Source organism: Cupressus sempervirens, chromosome 3, assembly GCF_028749045.1.
Source record: "Cupressus sempervirens isolate cs-2001-9-10 chromosome 3, ASM2874904v1, whole genome shotgun sequence".
NCBI lineage: Eukaryota > Viridiplantae > Streptophyta > Pinopsida > Cupressales > Cupressaceae > Cupressus > Cupressus sempervirens.
The window spans coordinates 392,869,621-392,894,830 of NC_143120.1; the positions used below are offsets into that span (position 1 = coordinate 392,869,621).

The 25,210-nt window shown below is 35.1% G+C and overlaps 1 long non-coding RNA gene across 1 annotated transcript; it reads right to left on the reverse strand.

Moving 5' to 3' along the window:
• Positions 1–1,947: 1,947 nt before the first annotated feature.
• Positions 1,948–18,076, reverse strand: LOC149566677 (uncharacterized). Its single transcript, XR_016362286.1, has 2 exons — positions 17,949–18,076; positions 1,948–2,233 (listed from the first exon to the last, which is right to left on the reverse strand). It is a non-coding gene; the product is annotated as an uncharacterized LOC149566677 (long non-coding RNA).
• Between the last annotated feature and the right edge of the window lie 7,134 nt (positions 18,077–25,210).

Sequence of the window (25,210 nt, forward strand, 5' to 3'; positions counted from 1 at the left end):
ATGAATGCTTTTCATTGTTTTGATCTGCATTATGCTTGTTTTCAATGCTTTGTTTTGTGCCTTGTATAACCAAACCATTGTGTGCTCATGTAGTAGATTACTTATTTCCGGTATCCAATTGCTCTTAAAACATAACTACTTTAAGGAACACAATGAATGATCTGTCCACTACTTAGAATTTTGGTTCAGATTGTAATCTCTGAGGCATTTGTGCTTGTCTACAGTTTTCTCCGCAACAAATCTCAAGCACTATGTCTGTGATTCTCCTTCTCCCCGCCTCCTCATCCTTTGACAATAACTCTTAGAATTGTGCTTTTGTGTTCTATTTTCCTCATATTTTTGTGGTTGTTCCCTTAACCAGAAGCATCTCTTGTTTGCAATAACTTATATATCAAATCTCTTGAAATGAATATTTTGCGACTGAAGATCTATGATGAAGGACTTCAACACGTTTGTGGGTGTAAATGCAAATTACCAATATGCATGAGAGAAAAGGTTAATAATAATAAATGGTTACTCATGGCCATCAAAGTGATGGCATAAAAATATATGCAGACAATTTATTTGCTTTAACCAGTTGCATGCTTCCCATGAAAGTTTGAAACATATAAAACTACATGAAATTGAGTCTTCACAGAAAATGTTTAACATTATGTTTCTCAGAAATTTTTAGTAAGTTCACTGTTCGGCTATAATGGTACACAGTTATAATTTTCTACGATTCTCCTTTTTGATGTTTGCCTCCATGGGTCAAGAAAATGTGTAAATGCCTAACAAGTACTATTTCTAACATTGAGTAATTCGTTTATTCTATATTGCATGCTCTTCATGTGAGTTATTCACTGAATAATGTTTGCAACTTTCCTACTGGGGCTCAATTTCGCTGTGCAGAGAGTCGTTTGTTTCCAGCATTCCCAATCAAGTGAAAGCGTGAATTCTTAGCTGCCTCAGGACAAAGTACAGTGACAAACCTGGAAAAACTTCTTTTCCAGTTTCGGATGTTTCAACAATGCAAGTTTTATAATATTTTTAATTACAATCATAGATTTTTAAAGACAGCTATGTTCATGTCAATGATATCTGGGGCCAAAGAATGCCGCCAACTGTCCTTTTCAATGAGAACCATGCAGCATAGTATGAAGTTCAAAAATGAAAATACAATGATATCTCTGCATCAAATATATTACCTATTCGTTGCTCAAGCAATCAAAATCCAATTTTATCTGAAGGTACTTGAAATTGGACTGATGTAATACTTTGAATTATTGAAATTATGAGTTTCTACGTTACTGACTGATTAACCAATGTTTTCATTCTTGTTTTGGAGCAGCTGATTTTAAACTATTCAGTATCACCAAGCTTTATAAGGATTGTGGCCACTTATTCGACCTCACAGCATGCACATTATTACTATCTGTAAATCAATATACACTTGCACATAGGAACTTAAACACAATATCCAGCTCCACTTCATACTTTAAATGCACTGTTTAAAAAAATTGCAACTTCAAAAACCACATAAACACTTAACCATCAGAAAGGCTCCCTAGCAATCAACACCATCATCTTCCATCTTTGCCAGGAACTTGGCTGCTCTGCGCCTCTTGTTATTAAAAGGGTCACAAGCTAGATTTTCACATTCGACTGCCTCCATGTATCCTCATCTCTTATATCTTCCTTTTCATTCAAAACATTTTCTATTTTTTAAACAATTCTACATTGTAAATGTAAAACAATTTGCATTTTCAGGCCGCATTGCATTATTAATTTCCCCACTCAGATCTCTCTGTACAGATGAAACCATAACTCTATCTAAACAGTCAAGAATTTATGACTCTATTTAAGTCTCCTTGAATAAAAATGTCCATTCATGGAACAAAGAAGAATAAGTTTATTTTATTAGAATTAGAATTTGTATTTTTGAAAGAGAGACATAAGTTCAAATCATACAGGAAGTAAAATGTGTACGCTTCATTTATAAAACAGTTCAGTTCTTCTTACAAGAAGTATGGAATGGTCTACAAACCATCTATAAACCCATTCACAAAATGTCTGCTATCATAGTCTATAAAAAAACTCTTTCATTCTTTCTTTATATATTATTATATGTAGACCTAGACATTTAATAGACTTACAATACCAACAGAATTGGTGAGGTACACTGAGTCACAGAGATTGCATACTAATTAAAAGTCGTGACCACCAACCTCATCGCATGCTATGCAAAACATACCTGCATATGGATCAAAGAAATACCCTAACCTGTTGAGATTATATAATCAGGATCTGATTTAGAACAAATAAAATCTAAACCGAAACTGCTCTTAACTTTCCTGAAGTTGCTATTCATCCTCCCCTATGCAGCCAACCTCATCTTATCCTTGCATTTTTGGGAAGATTCTCCTTAATATTTATTTTATCAGACCAATTTTTCTCTCACTTGATTCATTCCTAGAGAATTCCTCTCTCAAAATATGCAACATATCCTATTGAAACCCGTGACTAAGCGATAACATAAATATTTGAATAATTGCAAATTCATTGTTTGTATGTGGTGAATGGAGACCAATAAGATCAGAATTCTCAACAAACACTCTTCAATTAAATAACTTAAGATGTTTTAGAAAACCATAATTACTTTGAATACTACAACATTCACTTACCCTCTACTGATCATTTGATTATCTTGCCACCTTATGCTCAACCTTGCATAAATGCCTCAGTTTATAAAGGTCTTAAAAAGTTCTGAGAAATTGCATGAGCCTTTCTATATCTAGGCTCACGAACTAATGTTTTCATGTGCCGATGTCTAATTAGTCTTTAGAATTTTTCTATTGAAGTTCTAAAGTTTAAGAACAGATTTATACTGTTTTATTTTAAAGTAATTTCAAACTATTGATTCCTTTCTGATTGGCTAGTCCAGTCCGTCTGGTGTAGCGGTCAAGCTTGAAGTCGTGGGTTACCCCCATGGTCTCAGGTTCGAGAGCGCCCCAGATTTGCCTCTACTGGCACCTGGGTGAATGCTGCGGGAGCATAGGCATACTGGATGACTCAGTGTTTGTTTCTAGATGGACCCTCCCTTTGCTCCTTTAGTAGGTCAATGGCCAGCAGTGCAGTCCATAGGTCGTGGGAAGCATCATATACCAGTGCATTGTAAATGTTGATAAATCTTCAAGATCTGTCATACAATTTGTAGGTGAGCTACTCAGTGCCATTCTTAATTTTATCATGCGTGCATGATGAGCCTAAAATGTCATGAAGCCAAGATATTTATCATACTCTCATGTGTATTAGATTTTCTCCGTTCCTTCCGGCCCTCTAATTTCTTGCCTCGATAGGAATGCTCTGATAATGTCTTCCTTGTTTTTGTCAATACTCTCTACTGAATGCAGGGTTTGAAAAGCATTTGTGATATGCTCCGGCTACCATACTTACCTTGCATTCACTGATCATGGGCTGGTTGATGGGATTTGAATTGTTGAGCAATGAGTTGCTAGCTTGTGTTTTATTGTGTTAGCTTTTTTTGGAATTTGTCCTTTTTTGGAACCTTTTTGGTACTTGGCTGTTTTTTTTATCATATTGATATTTTTGATTGCTTGTTTGCCCCTTTCTACCATGCTATTTTCGTATCTTTGCTCATGATTTTTGTTGCTAATATTCATCTGTTCTCGGTGTACATTTTTTGGGCAAGCTTCAACCAGACAACCATGTTGGTGCAGATATGGTTTAATAGGAATAGTCTTTTTAGTCAATTGGTTGTTCCCACTTAAAAGCCTTCATTGTACAGAAATATCCATTTTAGTAATAACTTTGCCAATTTAATTTTTGATACAGATCCTTATGCAATTTAGAATTCTCAGTTGCTCTGTTAGCTGTTTTCTTGGGGAGAGTACTCTTGCTGATATTCAGTCCGAATAAGTGATTGACATATTTAAACTGGAATTGTACCTGGGAGGTCTTCAATTTGCTTGAATGCAGGGGACAACATACTAAAACAAGTTTTGATTTTTTCATAAATCAAAGTCCACCTTAGAATGCAGCAAAACACCTTTTCTGGATCAGGCTCTCAAGTCTCATTTATCCTTCGCTTTTGTTTTTGGTCCAAGTCTAGCTACTATAAATCAGCTTATGCTTGTTTTCTCATTCATCTTACTGAAAATTTGATCCACCGGCAGGTCTGGATAGTTAGGTAGTGCCCATTTTTTTTTCCTGTAGGAAAATTAGGATGGCATATGAGCATGTTGATATTTAAACTAAAGCAGGGCATATTTGCAGATCTAAAATCAAAATCAAACTGGAGAAGGGGTTGGCTGTGCCTTCAATGGCTATGACAATTCTTTTGAAGAAAACTAAGGTAGAATGCCAGTGACACTGAATATAGAAAGATGGAAGCAGCTTAACTTCTTGTTGGGATATGAAGTCCAACAGTCACACTGTCTATTCATCTTCTCATGGCTTTCTGTAAGGCTTATGCAAATGTAGAAATACACATATGCTGTCATGTACTGTATGAGACTGGTTATTCATTAATATAATTATTCCCTAATGGAGTATGAATGTAGCCACTAGTTGTGGTGAACCAAGATAAATAGTTGTGTATTGTGTTTGTCTTTGTTTACTATTTTGTTTCACTTCTCTGCTTGTTCTATATTTACAATTGCTATCAAAGCAAGTTTGGCTTGAGCAAAGATGGAGGAAGAAGATGATGATGCTGATTTTATCATTGAAGAATTTCTTGAAAATTTGGATTCCGCTGAAGAGGAGGATGCTGAAGCAAGTGAGGATGAAGTTGAGGCCAACGAGGAGGATACTGAAGAAAGCGAGGATGAAGTTGATGAAGCTGATGTTTATATGACTGAGGAGGCCAAGAAGAAAGATTTATGAGGTTTAAGAAAGAAAATTTCCTATTCACAGACCAGCTGTTTTGTATGTGCTATAAGTTGGAGGTTTTGTCGCATAATGAATATTGAGAAGGATAACTTCGGAAAAGAGTGGGATTAGTTTGAAGAAATTTTGTTTCAGGAAGAAAAGAATAGTGGGAAGAGCTATTCAAAGGACCTTTATCTTGCAAAAATGTATGTCTCACTGAGAGAGAAGCTTTCTCTTGGTGAAAAGCAATCACAAGAGGATTCCGGGTTCCTGGCAACTGAAGATCTAAGGAGTGCTGGGATTATAGAGCTCAGGGAGGCTGGAGAGAGCCAGGGGCTCAAGGCTATGCATGATCCAGAAGCCTTTGGCATGTCAGAGAATAAAGACTCTCATGAATAATTGTTGCAGATTGCAGCAGTAGAAGCTGAATGGAATGCATTAACTGCGACAATCTTTGTCCAAGAAGATAAAAGGGTAGACAATAATTTTGTTGTGCACGAAGATGGAGGAGCAAAAAATTCGCCCACAGTGATCCACATGCCCACATGGCTCCACTTTGCAGACCCAAATGCAGGTGACAAGGAACATAGGCAAAACAGTGATTTGGAAGCCCACATACAACAAATTCAAATTGACCAAGTTGTTTCTCACTGCAATGACTTTCACCCAAACCCGCCAGAGCAAGAAGGTGAAGGCGTAAATGAAGAAGAGAAAAAGCGACAGGATAGAAATTCAAACCTCACCAAGGCGGCAACACTTTGGCATAAGGTTGAGATGTTTGAGCTTCCAACTAATTCTGTTCTTGACAACAAGAGGAACAGCACCTCACACAATATTCATCATGGGACATACGCTGCTGTAGACCACAAAGTGAAGTGGTGAAGTGGACTGTTTTGATCCTCAAATTCAAAACTATGCTCAATGTTCAAACTTCAAACATTGACCGGGATTCTTCTAAAAACTTCGGTGAACAGGGATTTTCCCAGTTTGCAGCCAATTCTGCACCACAGAGAGGCATGGTTACTAGCATTAATTCCAGTTTGAACAACATGAACCTTCTCCAACACGCTGATATGGACTTAATTAACAATCATATCCCACTCCAAGCAATGTCCATATTAATTCTGGTGGTTGACAGCGATTCTCCCACAACAACAGAAGTTGAATTAAATCTTGGTTATTACACACCCAAGGGAGGAAATGTTAAAATGCTTATTGTGGTTATGAATGATGATGGTTTGACTGGCTTATCAGCTCGAAGACTGTGTTATTGGCAGAAATGTTTTCTTGAGGAGCATAGCTTAAATATGAGAGACTGTGATGTTAGCTTTGCCCATATAAACATTGAGAGACTGTGATGTTAGCTTTGCCCATATAAACATTCTTTCTACTGCCCATGCTGTTTCCATTTGAGGCAGTGCTCCTTTGAATGACACAATGGAAAGAATGCAACAAGGTTTTTCTCATTTTCATGCAACAAACAATATAGATCTGGGCAGAAATAATTACAAAATTAGAATGTAGTTTATTCACAGCAGTCAAATGGTTAATCTCATTGTGGGTTGTAGCATTCCAATGGTCTTTGGAACCGAAGATAACAGAGGAGTTAATTCTGAATCTGCAGAAAGTTGTAATTCTGACCATGTGTTTATGGGCGAGTTTGCACGTGTAAAGATTAGAGAAGACATTTTTTACTCTGATCTGATTTGGAGAAGGCTCATTCGAAGTGTGCTGGAACAAAGTCTGGCAACCTTGAGATCTTCCCAAGGTCTCATCGTTCTCTGAGATTTGAAATAAGGAGTCGGAATGCTGTAGTGCATGGTGGTGCTGGTTGGTCTTCAAGAGGGAAGACTATTGGGATATGAAAGCCAACAGTCACACTATCTATTCATCTTCTCATATCTCTTCCTTTGTGGCTTATGCAAATGTATAAATACACATATGCTGTCATGTACTGTATGAGATCGGTTCTTCATTTATATAATTATTCCCTACTGAAGTGTGAACGTAGTCACAAGTTGTAGCTAACCACAATAAATAGTTGTGTACTGTGTTTGTCTTCTTTGTTTACTACTTTGTTTCACTTCTCTGCTTGTTCTATATTTACACTTCTTTCGCTTATGGTCATGTCTGCATTTCATTTAAAATGTTTATCAACTGATTTTGGAGTAATCAACGACTTCATAGAAGTTATTTTTCATCCCTTGGAAACAGGGTGTAATTGGTATGAACGAGCAGATGGCAATAAATAAATGCAATGCAAAGTGGAATCAGTAACAAGGAGATATGTAAGGATAAAACAAGACAAAATGCTACCTACTTATATTTAAATAATACTTAAATACAATAGCATCAAAAGGCAATCCCATTGACAGGGACGAAATTTGTCTGGAGTTTAGAACATGCAAGTTTTCACCGATTTGCTTCCTGCTATTTTGGGTAAGATGGTTTTTTCAATAGAAGTGGTACAAAGAAGAGCATATTGTTCATTAACTCAGCAAAACCTTGTAGGAAAGTGTATAGGTTATGTTTGTTAAATTATAATATGTTTAGTATGTTTATAATGTAAATAATATGTCAAATAATGGAATAATGCTAATGGATCAGAGTAGCAAACAATCAAGCAGTACATAAGTGTTTAGATATTATAGTAATTTTCACATTCTATGGATTTCCATACAATGCACAACCCTTCAAATGATATTAAAGAATACATAGTTAAATACGTGTTGTGAGGTTTTCACACCATCGCCCCAAAATTTTTGGGGGCCCCCTTTTTCGGGCAAGCCTTGGCAACTTTTGCGGGTGTTAGAATTTTTCAGTTGCCTTAGCAAAATTCGGATTTGTCCAGAGTTTTCGAAGTGGTGATTTTACACCTTGGACTTCTTGGTCTCTAGAAGGGATTTGGTTTGTTTTCACCCAGTGCAAAACTTGATTCTCAGGAAATTGTAATTTCGTCCTTAGGCCAAACAGAATTCAACAACATTTTTTTGATGGTTAAAATAATATTTGGCAAGATAAAATTGCAAATTTTGGACTTAGATGGATTTTGAAAATTTGATATAATTGTATAAGCTTGAAAATTTTCAAAATGAATTTTAGATTTAGCTGTTTTGGAAAATCTTGAAATTTTTTGGTGAAAAGAATTTTTGATAGTGAAATTGGATTTAGAGTTTGAATTTCAATTGTCAGGAAAAGGATTTATTTTGTTAAAAATTTGAAATTGTATTGCAAAATTGAAATTAGATTAAATTGCAAAATTTTATTAATTTGATTAAAATTTTGCCGAGAGGATTTTAGAGATGTTAAAGGAAATTGGTAATTTGGAATTGAAAATTGATTTTGACTTGCTAGATTTGATTTTAATGATATTTTAATTGTCAAAATGTTGTTGAATGAAAATTTTGACATCTCCTAGGCTTACCTTGTTTCTATTTTGCAATTCTACATCACACTGGCAATTAAATGGGCCAAATTCGCTATAGGGCTTAGTTATTTTCATGTTTCATTTAAATCTGGGCCATTTTTGGGGGAACTTGAATTTTGCTTCCTTCCAAGCAGGTCGGCCCACTCTAGAGTTCAATAGGAGAATACAAGAAGGGGCTTCCCCCCCTCTTGTTTCTCATTCATTCCCACCTCCTCTTGCTTGGTTGAGTGATTTTCTTCTAAAGGGGCGATTTTGCCCTTGGCAGCGATTTTTTGAGGGTCTGATTTTCCATTTTTGAGCAGCGATTTCTTCCTTGGAGATGGGCAATTTCTGCCCTAAGGTGAATTTGGAGAAGAATGTCTGATTTTTTGCACAATTGATAGTGATTTTGGGGTCTGATTTTTCTCCTAGGGCAGTGATTTTTTCCTCTAACTATGGCGATTTTGTTTGGTGGAGAGGCAAGGCGATTTGAGATCTGATTTTTGGCAAGTGGGCGATTTTAGAAGGTTAAAATTCTGATTTGGAGCAGACTTTTCTGTCCTACGTCAACAATTTTCCTTCAAGTTGGGCAATTTTGGCAAGGAGGTCGAAATTTGAAGAAAAGAGCAATTTTTTTGCAAGCCACTCATTTGATAGGGCATCACATTTTGGAAGACTGAATTTTCTGAGATAAGATCTGAATTTTGAAAAGGCCCAATTATTGGTAGAAGGCAAATTTAAGGTATGATTCTCATTCATTTTTAGAGGTAAAGATTGGTTTTAAAGGCGGATTTTGTTCCTTGTTCTTGCTTGGTTTATTTCCCTTATCTTCTTCTTGCACTTTTCATCCACCACTTCATCATTCTATTGATAGGCTGAAGTTGGGAAATACAAGTGTAGATTTCATTATAGGACACTTGAAGAGGCTGAAATAAGCTAGACCACTCTAGGATTGAAGTTGAAAGATATAAGTGTAGTCCATCCTAAGGTAACGAAGAGGCATTTGGTCTTAGATGGATTTTGTAAATTTGATATAATTGTATAAGCTTGAGCATTTTCAAAATGAATTTTAGATTTAGCTATTTTGGGAAATCTTGAAATTTTTCGGTGAAAAGAATTTTTGGTAGTGAAATTGGATTTAGAGTTTGAATTTCGATTGCCAAGAAAAGGATTTATTTTGTTGAAAATTTGAAATTGTATTAAATTGCAAAATCTCATTAATTTGGTTGAAATTTTGCCTAGAGGATTTTGGAAATGTTAAAAGAAATTGGTACTTTGGAATTGAAAATTGATTTTGGCTTGCTAGATTCAATTTTAATGATTATTTAATTGCCAAAATGTTGTTAAATGAAAATTTTGACATCTCCTAGGCTTACCTTGTTTCTATTTTGCAATTCTAGATCACACTAGCAATTAAATGGGTCAATTTCGCTATAGGGCTTAGTTATTTTCATGTTTCATTTAAATCTGGGCCATCTTTGGGGGTTTAATTTGAATTTTGTTTCCTTCTAGGCAGGTCGGCCCACTTTGGAGTTCAATAGGAGGATATAAAAAGGGGCTTCCCCCCTCTTATTTATCATTCATTTCCACCTCCTCTTGCTTGGTTGAGCAATTTTCTTCTAAAGGGGCAATTTTGTCCTTGCAGTGATTTTTAGGGTCTAATTTTCCATTTTTGAGTAGCAATTGCTTCCTTGAAGATGGGCGATTTCTACCCTAAGGCGAATTTGGAAGAGAATGTCTGATTTTTTGCAAGATTAACAATGATTTTGGGGTCTGATTTTTCTCCTAGGGCAGCAATTTTTCCCTCCAGCTATGGCAATTTTGTTTGGTGGAGAGGCAAGGCAATTTGAGATCTGATTTTTGGCAAGTGTAGGTGATTTTAGAAGGTTGAAATTCTAATTTGGAGCAGACTTTTCTGCCCTGCGACAGCAATTTCCCTTCAAGTTGGGCGATTTTGGCAAGGAGGTCAAAATTTGAAAAAAGAAGCAGATTTTTTGCAAGTAATTCATTTGCTAGGGCATCACATTTTGGAGGACTCAATTTTTTGAGATCAGATCGGAATTTTGAAAAGGCCTAATTATTGGTAGAAGGTAAATTTAAGGTATGATTCTCATTCATTCTTAGAGGTGAAGATTGGTTTTAAAGGCAAATTTTATTCCTTGTTCTTGTTTGGTTCATTTCCCTTATCTTCTTCTTGCACTTTTTATCCACCACTTCATCATTCCATTGATAGGCTGAAGTTGGGAGATATAAGTGTAGATTTCATGATAGGACACTTGGAGAGGCAAAAATAAGTTAGACCACCCTAGGATTGAAGTTGGGAGATATAAGTGTAGTCCATTCTAAAGTAACAAAGAGGCAGAAATAAGTGGTAGTCCCACCCCTAAGATTGAAGTTTGGAGATTGATAAGTGTAGAGATAGGATTTGGAGAGGCAGAAATACGCTAGATTCCATCGATAGAAAGAAGTTTGGAGATTGATAAGTGTAGTCTATATCATTTAGAACGAAGGGGCAAAAATAAGTATTTAAGATGGTAAATGTTAGTACAAGCAAGAAACTAAAGAGAAACAAGAACCTAAAGGGAACGAATACCAAAAAAGACAAGGAAGACATGATGCCTAAGACCACCTTCTTCTTGAAACTGAGACGAATAAGTGACACCAATATCGGCATGGTGAACATGGTATAGTTGAAGGATAGAATGAAGGAAGGACAATCCCCCATGGCGAAGAAGATCTACAAGAGCAGAATTGTACACACGGCGGCTTTCCTTCCTACCTTGCCTTGTCTGGAATTGGTAATGGAGTGTGCATCCTGGTTTGATATTGTGACCAAGTCCATCATTTTTGATAAAGGGAAGAGAGTGTTGGCTATCATCAATGGACAAGTGGTTGAAGAAGTATTTAATTTTCCCCAGCATAAAGGCATGACAGTGGTAATGATGGATCAAGCAACCAAGTTCTTTCAAGATAATCAAGAGGCCTACTTCATTCATCTAAAGCAAAATTGGTTACACGAAAACAAAAAGGGAGTTACCAAGTCGTCAAAGCTCACCCGATCGATTTCAAATTGGAATATGGTGACCTTGTTGTGCTTCTCAGCTGAATCATGGGCGTGACTCAAGGTATGCAATTTGAGAACTGGATGTACTATTTGAAAATGGAAAGAGAAAGTTTGATTGGACTAGAATTATAAATGAAAAATTAGAGTTGCAACTTAGAATAATGCAAAATCAAAAGCAATTCTACATGGGATCCTATCTTTTCTATCTGATTGTGAGACTATTTGAAAATCCTGGACTTAAGACCTTAGGAGTGATTGGCAATGGGCTGGGGCAATTTTTGGTGCATGAGTGCTATCCACAGCTTCATTTGCACAACACCAAAGATTAAAAGATGTTCTATGACGCCTTTGCTACGAAGATAGTAAGAAAATTGCAAGGGACACCTTCTATGAGGCTCTCATCGGAGGCGGAAGCAAAAGTTATAAAGTATGGGAGTTGGTTCATCCAATTTCTGCAATTCACATATATCAGAGTAGTAGGAAGTATAGTTTGTCCCAAGAGACTTCCAAGGTATCCACCCGACAAGATAGTTTTGATGGAGTTGGCTAGGCAACTTGAGCATTATGACAAGATGATGAAACTTAAAGGTGAGACAGGGATTACCTTCTCATTTGGAATAGGCAATGATACTTGCCCCAATCCTGTCACCTTTGCAGTTGTGGAGAAAGAGTTAGAACGGTATCATCTAGGATGGTATAGAGCAAGACAGGGATTCGATCCTAATAGTCTTATCAAGCATCTCACGAAAACACATTCAAACATACTCCTACTATAGAAGATTTTTGGGCCAATGCATAGGATGACTTTCATGTGAGAAAGCTAGCTTTCTCGAGGTTGTCGGTGAGCATGATGAGGGCAATCAGATGGAGAGGCCTTGATATTCCCGATCAACTGGACGATGATGAAAATGTGCTAAGAGAAGATTCTGATACAGAGGATGGAACAGAATTGGGTCCAGTGGATTGGGATGATCATCGAGATCCTTCCTTAGAGGCAGTTACAAGGACAGTTGATCTACACACTAAATCATGGTACAATGAGAAGTTAAGGCAATTACAAAGTCGGAAGGTATGCCTTACTTATGAGAAGATGAAACTGGAGGAAAAAGGTCCAGCGGAGTCAGTCAGACAAAAAAGTGGGGGTAGTAGCTAACAACAAAGAAAAATTAAGAACAAGAAGAGAAATTTGGAGGTTGAGAAAAGTAAAGAACATCAGGAGTCTCCAACAAAGAGACAGAATGCAGCACTGTCAAAGGAGAGTATCATTGAAGCTAGGAGCCAAAAGGTTAATACAAATGGACAAAGGGTCTTGGTAGAGGTGAGCTCTGATTCGAAACCAAGTGGTTATAGTGACAGTACCGAATACTCTCCTCTCTCGAAGAAGAGGATAGGCCAATTGATATTGAGGAAGTTAGTCGGGCGCTCGAGGCTGTTGATGATGCTTTGCTAGTTGAACCGAATCCAGATTTGGGGAGATGCACTGCACCACTATGGTTAAGGCAATGCTTATACCAAGAGCCGAGGTGGTGACTGTCAGAACAGTTGAAGATATTCAAGGGTTAGTGGAAAATGAAGATAGCGAGAAACAGAGACAAATAGCAAAAACGGTGGCAAAGGTAATCAGGTGCGATGATGAGGGTCACCGAAAAGTTCAGATTGTTGTACCAAAGGTTAGCAAGGCAGTGGATGAGATTGTAGCCCAGGAGTATGAGATAGTAGAGCATAACTTGGGAAGAATCACGGATGACATGAAATGTGAGGAGATCAGGGAAGGCATGGTTTCAATTAGAGAAAGGTTGAGGAAGGCAAACGAGAGGATTGTAAAGTTGGAGGTTGAAAACAAGTATTGGAGAGATTGTTAGCCTATCCAACAGTTGCATCATGCAGCCCTTCCGCAAAACAGCAGGAGCAACATAGAAGAGATATTAGCTCAGCTACACAAAATCAAAGATTGGATCAATGATATAATTCAAGATGGGTGAAATTTCTTGCCTTCCTTTATCTCAACATTCAGGTCATTGGTGGCTATTAGAGACAAATTCAGAACATTTGAAGGGGAATGGAAGGATTTCCTTCTAGCCAAGGACTTAGCCATTCCTAGGCTACGGGTATTTATTAGGTTACCGGAGAGATATTTGGAGAGAACCAAGTTGGTGGATGAAGGAGGAATGAGTATGGTGGAGTCTTGGTATGTTGCCTTGACCATCAGATTGATGATACTTGAAGAGATACGGAATGAGATTGCACGACATAGCCCAGGTGTTCACACCTCCATTTCAACCATGTTGGGCAATGTTGGGGTTGCACTTGATTTTGAAGATATCAAAGAGGAGAATGTCAATGAGACAGAGTTTGGATCGAGATTGGATGAATTGGGGAAGGTCGCAATTAGGAAAAAGCATTTGGGCACCCTTGCCTCCCTCATTGCCTTTATCGGATATGTGAGAGAATATGAGAAGGATCATGAGAAGACAATGCAAGCAACAAGCAACATGATGAATTCAGCTGAGCTCAAGATGAAGCACACGCCTTGCCCTCCCATCAAGGAAATTAACGATAGGCTAGCCAAGTTCATTGCCTTGGCTAAGAAGATGAAAGAAAAGGGTAGAATTATAATAGAAGATAATTTGATGTAAGCCCAAGTGGCAATTTCTCCTTTCTTTTGGGTAGGATAGGTGTCTAATTCTAATTGGCTACCATTTTAGTGTCTTCTCATTGGTTGCCACTTTTTCTTTTTTTCCATTGGTCCATTGATGAGGTGGTGTCTTCTCACTAGCGGATGGGGTGGCAACCCTAATTAGAGTTTCTGGGATTTGATTTGGATCAATGATTTTGCCTCTTAATCTCTACCGTTGGTTGTAATTTTGGCCCCCTATATAAGACCATTTGCTCTCATTTGTAAAAGGTTGAAGAAAATTGTTGCTTAAGATAATACCAAAATTACTTATCATTGTTGTGACTTGCATGGTGATTAAGAACATTTGGTGTTATTGCATGGTTTCTACTTCCAATAGTTAAAGTTAAAATTCCATTGAAGTTGTTAAAGTAAATTTCATTTCAAGGAAGTTCTTAAGAAACAGTAAGAGTAGATGGATAGCTATATGGTGCTAGTAGTGGATAAACTTTGATAGGGATCTATAAACTAGGCCACTAGCATCCTAGCAGCTTGTTAAGAAGCTTTGCGTGGTAATCTAGTCTTTTTTCCCTTGAATCATAATCTATGGAGGTAGAGCCGCTAGTAAGCTTTCATCAAATTCGATCCTCGTCCATTTGCTAATCTTTCCATTCATAGGAGTAGAAGTAAAGCAACAAGTAGTTCAAGAGTTGGAGTTCATTCAAAAAGAAAGCTAGAAAAGGAGAAGCATTATTGGCAGACATACCCTCCATCATCATCACCATCAACATCATTTCAAAGCTAGAATATATCGCAAAGCTAGATTTCATCATAACCATAGTAAAAGTTCGACATCCTTGAAAGAACAACATAAGCCAGCCTACGTGATTAACCAGCAAATCACATTAATGTAACTGAGTTAGTATCCATAGGTGTAAGGAACTTTGGAGTTTTTCTCATGTTCTTCATGAGTATTTACTTTTCAAGAGAGGGTTGAGTGTTTAATATTCCGTATCAAGTATTCAATTACTATATGTTATGTAGTGGTAAAAAACTGACATCAACAATACGTAGTACTTCTAAGAGTTTAGTTTATCTAAGTTCTTAAGTACTAATTTGACAACTTGCTTGAGTTGTCTACTTTGGCATATTTTTGGTATAGAGGATAATTTATTTATTTATCAAAAACATATTAACATGCGCAATCAAATAAATTACATTACTAATTATTGTCTTTTTCAAGTAAGATTTAACTACTAGAAAAGTTAGAAGATTAAAGTTGACACAAGGAGTTAAATTAATTGGCACCTGCTTCATCCACTTCTTAACACTCACACTAGGTAGGGACTCCAGGTCAACCAGAGCTCTTGTTACATTAACAAATATTTGATATTTGCTCCTGTCTAGAAACTTTCCAATCCTTATCTTTCCCCTAAAAATACCCTCATTTAATTTTGTATTTCTTCATTTAATTTACAGAAGAAAAAATCCTACAATCCTACAATCTGAGAACTCCAGGGGAAAAAATTCCCGATGAGAAATTATATCAAACAGTTCAAAGCCCTTTTTATACCTAGTTTCTTTCATTTCTTTTGGCATATCCATTGAATGTAATCCCCAAATCAATTGGTACTTATAATTATTCCTTAAGGTCCTTGTTAAAAATTCTAATCAGTTCTTATTCCAAAATAGACCAAGTTTTATAGCTTCCCTCTATACAGATGTTTAGACACCCTTATGGACTAAATATGTTATAACCAGATAATGAATTAAAACATCATCTAAAACTCATATTTCTCCTCTTCTACAGCTTCATCAAAAGCATACCTTCAACAAACTAAAATTGGATTGGCTGATTTATTCTCATTTTTATCAACCACTATTACTGGAAATAATACACTTGCTCAATCCATTTATATAAGAATGGAATTGATTACTAGTCTGAAGGCCAAGAACATTTCTAAGAATCAATGCAATCAAATAAGTTGCAGTTGCACCAAGTCTTCCATCAAAGATAACCATTTAACACAGATGTAGAATAACTACACCTCCAGATTTTAAATTCGGCAAGGCCAAGAAGAATAAGAGCTAATGTAGCAATAAAGTAAGATTCTCTAAACTTAAGACAAACATTTCGTATAAAATCAAAGAGAACGAAAAAGAAAAGCAAAGAAGTGCATCCATATGCAAAAATTCCAGAAAAGTCAGAACTCCATTTTTTATGGACATTTGCCTTCACTAGGAGGTAATAATCCCTTTTGAGTAGCACTCTTTAGATCTGTCATTATGTCACTGTACTTCTAAAACATCTCTATACAGATGCATGATTAAGTACCCAAGACAAATATGACAATCCAGTTTAATGGCACAGAAGTGTGCTAATAGAAACTGCAGTTTCCTTTTTCCATGATGGTTGTCTCAAAGCTTTACTGATATTTTGCTGAGAATAGTTGCTGTCCTTGGGTATAAATTGAAGGTGACAAACAGGCTATCAATGCAGAGATATAGTTAGCAGCATTATTGCTTCAAGTTTTCAACCATCGAGCAGTCTTTCTTGGGAAGAAATTGGCAAACAAAAAAATATTGTTTTTTCAGTTAATTGGAAAAACATTGGGTTATGGAAAAGATCTGAAAACAAATGCTGCGCAGTTTTGAGGAAAACAATGAGAAACCGTAAATTTATGTGATGAACTTTTTTCTATTTTTCTTAATAAAATTGCCAAAAACCATTCAAGATTTGTGTTGACCAACTAAATTTAAAAATGTATTGTTAAAATGGAAAAACTGGCACCCAAGTTGAGTGCTGATTGTTACATTTTTCTCTTGATTTATCCAACTATGCATCTCTACAAATTTACTTCCAAACATCTTCACAGCTTTGGCTTCATCTCCAAAATGGATTGATTGAGAAGGATTGAAAAACTTACAATCAAATGTCTACGAGTTGTGTAACATAAGGAGACAGACTATAGTTCAAATCCCACACTGTAGCCCAAATCTCCCTCCCCACATAGTACTCAAGAAATTCCCCAAGTTACATCTGCCACTGAATTTGAAAACCCCAATTCATATAACTTGCGTAGCCAAGGGATAATTAATATCCACACAAATTCCTTTATTGTCATCTACAGATCATGGCTTGGGCACCAAGGATTCTGGCAAAGGTGGTTGGTTTTTCTTTTAGATCTACCATTCATGCCATTCCACGAGATCTCATTTTCTCATAGCACGCAATTGAATAACCCGAAGCCCTAATGTTGTGGAAGTATTCATACATTAGGTCAAACGGTTCATATATTAGGTCAATGATCCCACGAAATCCCTTAAGCAGTACGCATTAATAAATGAACTAATCTGGTCAGTTTTTTGAATTTCCAATCTACTTTATATATGTGAACAGCATTAAAACTTCCTTCGTAAAATCTCAATTGTTATTTAAAGGTTTAGGATTAGGGAAACCCTTCGCAGTTCCCTATGTGCAGTTTGGGATTTGGTCTCCCTTTTCCAATTGGTAGTTTAAGAAGTATTTCAAGATTTAGGGAATCATTCAGCCTGGAGTTCAAGATAAACAGATCACAACCCTCTTTATGGCTCGATTGGAATTTGCCAAGATCTGAGAAAGTGACCTTGAATATAAACAATGGCGATTTTTTAGGGAAGGCCAGAATGTTGAAGAAAATCCATACAATTTAAGAGAAAAATAGAAATTACCAGAGAAGGGTAAATCACTTTTGAAGAACTTTGAAGAACCTTAGAACCATTAAAAGTTGAATTTCCTCCTCTAGCATAGGACAATCGAACTCAGAAATCTTCCCCGGTATTTCTAAGGATAAACCTAACTCTATATTAGAAATTTCCCATTTCGAATTGGATGTAAATAAGAGGCCAGACAGTGAATTTAAATGCAATAATGCTTTGAATCACATGCAAATGATCGACGGAGAACAGAGGTTTTAATCGAAACTGTTTCACAAAAAACGGGATAGAATACTTACGCCGGAGGCGTTTCCTTACATGGAATGCGAAACCTGAGTTTTCGATCCGACGGTTTAGAACTTTGAAGAAGCATGGACGACCATTAAGGTCAACTTGATCTTAGAATTAGGGAGAGGACCGAATAGTGGGGGGGCTAACTTCATTAACATGTAGCCGCTACATGGGATGTCCTACGACCTTCCGTTTTGTTTTTGAAATGTAAAATAGATATTGAACTACCTGCAACTAAGGTTTGAAGGTGTGACTCATCACACAACTCGTTAAAGTAGTGCACCTAGTGAAATGTGTCTAAACTAGCTATATATACCTCTATATATATTACGCCGAGAGTAATCGTTCTCGAGGCGCCTATTTTTATTTAATCCCAAAGTTATTTTAACGAAGTTGGGATTAATGAAAATAAAAATAGGCGCCTCGAGAACGATTACTCTCGGCGTAATATATATAGAGGTATATATAGCTAGTGGCAGTCGCGGCGCAATAGGAAAAATATTTACTTTTGATTTTTTATTTTGATAAGGTTACTATAAAATTGTTAATTAATTTTTAATTAGAGTTTTATGAAGTTAGTATAAAATTATGCTTCAAAATATTTTTAAAAATTTAATATAAGGAGTTTAATATAGATTAAAAATATATTTTTTATTTTTGGGATATTGTAATGTAAAATGTTATAGTCATACATAGATATATGGTTAGGGACAAAGTTACCATTATAGTTAATGTTAACCTTAGGGATAGAATTAGGGTTAGGGTTAGCATTAGAGTTAGGGTTGGAGTTAGGGTTAGGGTTTGAGCTATGGTTAAGGTTAGGGATAGAGTTATGGTTATGGTTATTGTTAGAGTTATGGTTATGGTTTAGATTAGAGTTATGTTTATGGTTAAGGTTAGGGTTAATGTTATGGTCATGGTTAAGGTTAGGGTTAGAGTTATGGTTATGGTTATGATTAGGGTTAGTGTTAGGGTTATAGTAAGGCTAACGTTAGAGTTATGCTCATGGTTAAGGCTAGGGTTAGAGTTATGCTTATAGTTAGGGTTAGGGATAGGATTAGAGTCCAATTATGGTAGAGTTAGAATTAGGGTTAGAGTTAGGTGTAGAGTTATGTTTATGGTTAAGGTTAGGGTTAGAGTAATGCTCATGGTTAAGGTTAGGGTTACGGTTAAGGTTTGAGTCAAATATTATTTTAAATTTAATATAAGGAGTTTAATTTAGATAAAAATATATATTTTATTTTTGGGATATTGTAATGTAAAATGTTATAGTCATACGTAGATATATGGTTAGGGACAAAGTTAGGGTAAGGGTTTGAGCTAGGGTTAAGGTTAGGGTTAGGGTTAGATTCTAATTATGGTAGAGTTAGATTTATGGTTAGAGTTAGGGGTAGGGTTAAGGTTAGTGTTAGGATTAGAATTAGGGTTAAGATTAGGATTAGAGTTAGGGTTAGGATTAGGGTTATAGATAGGGTTAGGGTTAGGGTTAGGGTTAGGGTAAGGTTCTAGGTTAGGGTTAGGGCTAGGGTCAGGTTTAGGGTTAGAGTATGAGTTAGGGTTAGAGTTTGAGTTAGGGTTAGGGTTATAGTTTGAGTTAGGGGTAGACAAAGCATTATAATTTGGGTTAGGATTAGGGTTAGGTTTAGGGTTTGAGTTTGAGTTATGGTTAGAGTTAGGGTTAGAGCTAGAGCTAGAGTTAGAGTTAGGGTTAGAATTAGGGTTAGTTTTAGGGTTTGAGTTACCAATAGAGTTAATTTTATAGTTGGGTTAATGTTAGAGTTAGGGTTAGGGTTAGAGTTTTGAGTCAAGGTTAGGGTTAGAGTTAGGGTTAGGGTTAAAATTAAAATCCAATTATGGTAGAGTTAGATTTACAGTTAGAGTTATGGGTAGGGGTAGGGTTACGCTTACAATTAGGGTTAGAGTTAGATTTAGGGTTAGGGTTAGGTTTATATTTAGAGTTAGGGTTATATATAGAGAGAGTTATATCAATGTTAAGGTTAGGGTAAAGGGATTGAGTTAGGGTTAAGGTTAGAGTTAGGGTTAGGGTTAGGGTTTCAGTCAGGATTAAAGTTAGGGTTAGGGTTAGAGTCTAATTATGGTAGAGTTAGATTTACAGAAAGAGTTAGATTTAGGGTTAGAGTTAGGGGTAGGGTTAGGGTTAGGGTTAGGGTTAGAGATAGGGGTAGACAAAGGGTTAGGCTTAGGCTTAGGGTTAGGGTTAGGGTCAAGGTTAGGGTTAGGTTTAGGGTTAGAATATGAGTTACGGTTAGAGTTTGAGGTATAGTTAGGGCTATAGTTTGAGTTAGTGGTAGACAGAGTATTAGAATCCTAGCTACGATTAGGGTTAGGTTTTGGGTTACGGTTATGGTTACGGTTAAGGTTAGAGTTAGGTTTAGGGTTATAGTTATAGTTAGGGTTAAAGTCCAATTATGGTAGAGTTAGATTCAGGGTTACAGTTAGTGGTAGGGATAGGGTTACAATTATAGTTAGGGTTAGGGTTAGGGTTAGAGTTAGAGGAAGGGTTATATTTAGAAGTTTTCTTATGGTCATAGTTATAGTTAGGAGGGGAGTAAGGGTTGGGATTTTAGATTATATTTATTATTATATAAGGTGCCCTATATAATAATATGTATATTCCCACGCTCATGGATAAGGTTAGGGAAAGAAGTAGGACTGTGGTTATTAGTGTTACATTTAGAATTTCATTTAGGAGGGCATTGTGTGCTATTTTTTTCCCCCTATTCAACCCATCACTGATGTCTGATCTGAGAGACCTTAAATGGGATAGGTTCTTTGCAGAGGGTTAACATCGCTAAAGTTGGCAGCTAACATTTTGTGTTGGCTCGGTTTCTTCATTGACCACGCTGGATCATTTTTTCTTGGTCGGGTTGATTCATGCTGCGAGATTCGATAACTCTTATTTCTTCATGAGCTATCTTCCCATCTTCCCAAAAGTGCAAGATGTTGCCATGCATTCCCATTCTAATGTTTCTTTATATGCTAGTGTCTTCGAAACACTCTAAAGCCTAGAATTGCACAAGATGCTGCCATGCATCTCCATTCTGATGCATCGTCATGCTACATTGTTTCTTCAATTCTCTGAAGCCCAAAATTGCATCATGCTACCACACATTGCCTTTCCAACATTTCCTCACTCCACAATGCTTTCATGAGTCTTTAAGACCCAAAATTGTGCCACATGGAGGGGGTTCACACCTTTTGTGCTATCTGCTTCGTTTGTTGGGAGGAATCTCTTCACTACATCTTAGTCATCCATTGGAAATAAAGCCAATCTTGATCGACGAATGTGACTTAATCCTTCATTGGGAGGAGTATCCTCGTTGCATCTCAGTCATCCTTTTTGAGGGGAGAATCTACATCGACGGTTGCGACTTAATCCTTCATTGGTGAGGATTCACGATGCATCTATGCCGTCTATTTCGAGAGGAAGACCTTCATCGATGACCATCATTCATTTTTGGGGAAACCAAATTCCCCCTTGGGATCAACCTTACATTTTTTGTGGGAGGTTAAGACATCATGTTATCTCTTTTCATAGTTTTTTGCCAGCGACATGAATGTCTTTCCTCTTCTTTCCATGAGTCTCCATTCTAGCGCCTCCTTAAGCTGCATTGTTTCTGCAATGCTCTAAAGCCCAAAATTATATCATGCTACTACATGTCACCTTTATGACATTTCCTCACTCTGTAGTGCTTTCAAAAGGCTCCAAGACCCAGAATTGTGCCATGTAGCGGGGGTCCCCACCTTTCGTGCTATGGTTACAATTTAGATTTTAGGGTTATGGTTAGAATCAAGGTCAATTCTAGAGTTTATAGAATATTTAGAGTTAAGATTAGGGATTAAATATACATGAGGGTTAGCATTGGGTTGTATGATAATTACAGTTAGGATTATAGTTAGATATATCATTTAGATTAAGTTTTAGTCAGGGTTTAATTAGACTTAAGATTAGGGTGAGGATCAAGGTGAAGTCTATATTAGGGTTCATATCATGGTAGGATTGAAACTAATGTTAGGGTTAACATTGAAATTATGATTAGGGGTAAGGTGAAGATTTATATTTGGTCATGATTGTGGTTTGTGCTAGGATTAGGGTCTAAGCTATGATTAATTTTATGATTGTACCTTTAGGGTTAGGGTTTTGTTTAAGTTTATGATTATGGTTACAACTATGGTTTATGGTTCAAGTTTAAAGTTGGGAATGTGATTAGGATCAAGGATTAGTAAATTTTTTAAGAGTTCGGTTATAGGTTTACACCATGGTTAGGACCTTGGGACTGGATTTAGAGTTTAATATCATGGTTATCCATATAGGTAGGTTTAGGATTTTGATCAATATTTTGGAGTTTTTTTTTACATTATGGTTAAGGGTTAGATTTTAGGGTTAGGACTATAACCAATATTAGTGTGTAGGTTTTTGGTTTAGATTATGGTTTGGACTGAGATTTTTGTTATATCAATAGGGCTATGTTTTAGTGCTATAATTATAGTTTAATGTTGGATTATAGTTATATTGTACATCATTGTTGGGGCTAGGGCTAAGGTAGGGGTTGTTTTTAGGGTTAACTAAGGATGACAATTAGGATGGTTTATCTTTTCAAGTAGAAAAAAAAACTCATATTGATTCAAAAACAAAGAAATTATACTTCGAAAATATTTTTCTATGTCATAATAGATTCATTTATTTTAATTATTGTATTAGTTAATTAGTTGTTTGATGTTTCAAAGTAAACATGGCTTATTTTATTTAAATTTAAATAATATTATTGTTTTGAATTGAATTTAGCTTAATTGTTAATGATCATATTTATATTTCTAATATTAACTCCAATTTGATCAAAGACCAAATATATTTTTGGTATTTTTGTAAACGAACTTGCTTAACACTTCCCTATTTCAAAGTTAATAAAATATCATTTCTATTGTCTTAGATTTGAGAGTAAGTATATTAAATAAGTAATAATAAATGAACATTATGATTAATATATTTCTAAAATAAAAATATATTACTTAAAAAATTGTTTACTTTAAATGAATAAAGTACTCATTTACTTGTAAATTTTAAAAATAGAAATTAATCTACATATATATAAAATATTTATTCATTTTCCTATTTGCATACAAATTAATTAAAATCTAAACTTTAAACTACATAAATATTTTTAAAATATATATCCATCAATAAATAGTTTAGAATAAAGTAAAATCTAAAAATTAGACACATATAGAATCTTTTTAATTTCTATATACATGTTTTTCTAATTTATTTCTACAAACATGCAACTGATATTTCTATTATCCATTTTTTTCCATTCTAAAAAAATCTAGATGTAAATAGAATTTTTTTAGATGCATGCAATCTTTCTAATTTTTTCTACATACATATATTAACATTTCTATTTTATATTTTGTTTTTACATTATGGTTATTTCAATCAAAATATATAGATGTAAATAGAATTCTTTTCAAAAAAATTTATTTAAATTTAAATAACATTATTGTTTTGAACTGAATTTAGCTTAATTGTTAATGATCATATTTATATTTCTAATATTAACTCCAATTTGATCAAAGACCAAATATATTTTTGGTATTTTTGTAAACGAACTTGCTTAACACTTCCCTATTTCAAAGTTAATAAAATATCATTTCTATTGTCTTAGATTTGAGAGTAAGTATATTAAATAAGTAATAATAAATGAACATTATGATTAATATATTTCTAAAATAAAAATATATTACTTAAAAACTTGTTTACTTTAAATGAATAAAGTACTCATTTACTTGTAAATTTTAAAAATAGAAATTAATCTACATATATATAAAATATTTATTCTTTTTCCTATTTGCATACAAATTAATTAAAATCTAAACTTTAAACCACATAAATATTTTTAAAATATATATCCATCAATAATTAGTTTAGAATAAAGTAAAATCTAAAAATTAGACACATATAGAATCTTTTTAATTTCTAGATACATGTTTTTCTAATTTATTTCTACAAACATGCAACTGATATTTCTATTATCCATTTTTTTCCATTCTAAAAAAATCTAGATGTAAATAGAATTTTTTTAGATGCATGCAATCTTTCAAATTTTTTCTACATACATATATTAAGATTTCTATTTTATATTTTGTTTTTTACATTATGGTTATTTCAATCAAAATATCTAGATGTAAATAGAATTCTTTTCAATAAATCTAGATGTTTATAGAATTCTTTTAATTTTTTACATACATAAAATCTTTCTAATTTTTTTCTACATACATAAAAGAATAATTTCTATTTTCTATTTTTTTTAAAAAGCTATCATAAAGATTGATAAAAAAATTGATTGCATATGCATTCTTTAGTTTGTGCACTAAATGCACAAAATAAATTGTATAGATTAAAACTTCCCGTGCTGGGCACGGGAATATACAATAGAAATATCAGTTACCAAGAATAGTCGGCCATAAGCAATCAAATCTTAAACTCCGCAAAATTTCTTGCAAGCAATCTTTGTTCTGTCTTCGGCTGAAAAGGAAAAAAAGAATTTCAGATCTGAGATTGTTTAGATTGCCCTATTCGATTCAAAAAGCCATGGAAGTCACCGCAATTACATCTCCAAGAGGCCTAATGTGCTTTGATTCAGTACCCACATGCTTATCTCCACGAAAAACTCTGCACAGGTCCTCCAGTGGCCTCAATTTCGGTCATATGAACAGAATTGTAAATCTAAATGAAATTAATTAAAATTGAAATATAAATCAAAGTAGAATATTATAACTAATTTTGAATTTCAATTTACTTCTACATCTAAATCTAAATGAAAATGTAAATAAAAAATAGAATTCTCACCTGCAAAAATGTTACTCCAAAACTTCAATTTACTCCTATTCAAAAACTCCAATCTAATCCTCCAATAACCTCCACCTCTTCCTTCCTGCAAAAACATAAAATGAAAATGAAATGAGGAGCCTTGGTTTTATAACTTCTGAGAGGCTCCTCATATCCCCCAACAGACGTCTCTTCACATTCCACGAATTTGTTTCAAATTCCCCCACTCCCCGCAAAAAAAAAGCATGAATGTGCATGCAAAATTATATTTAACAAAAAAAAAAATCATATTGAAATTATTTCGCCCCTATTTTTTCGGGCCCTATTTTTTCGGGTCCTACTTTTTCGGGCCCTACTTTTGCGAGCCTATTATTTCGGCCTCCATTTGGCTTCCTATTATTTCGGCCAGCTATTATTTCGGGA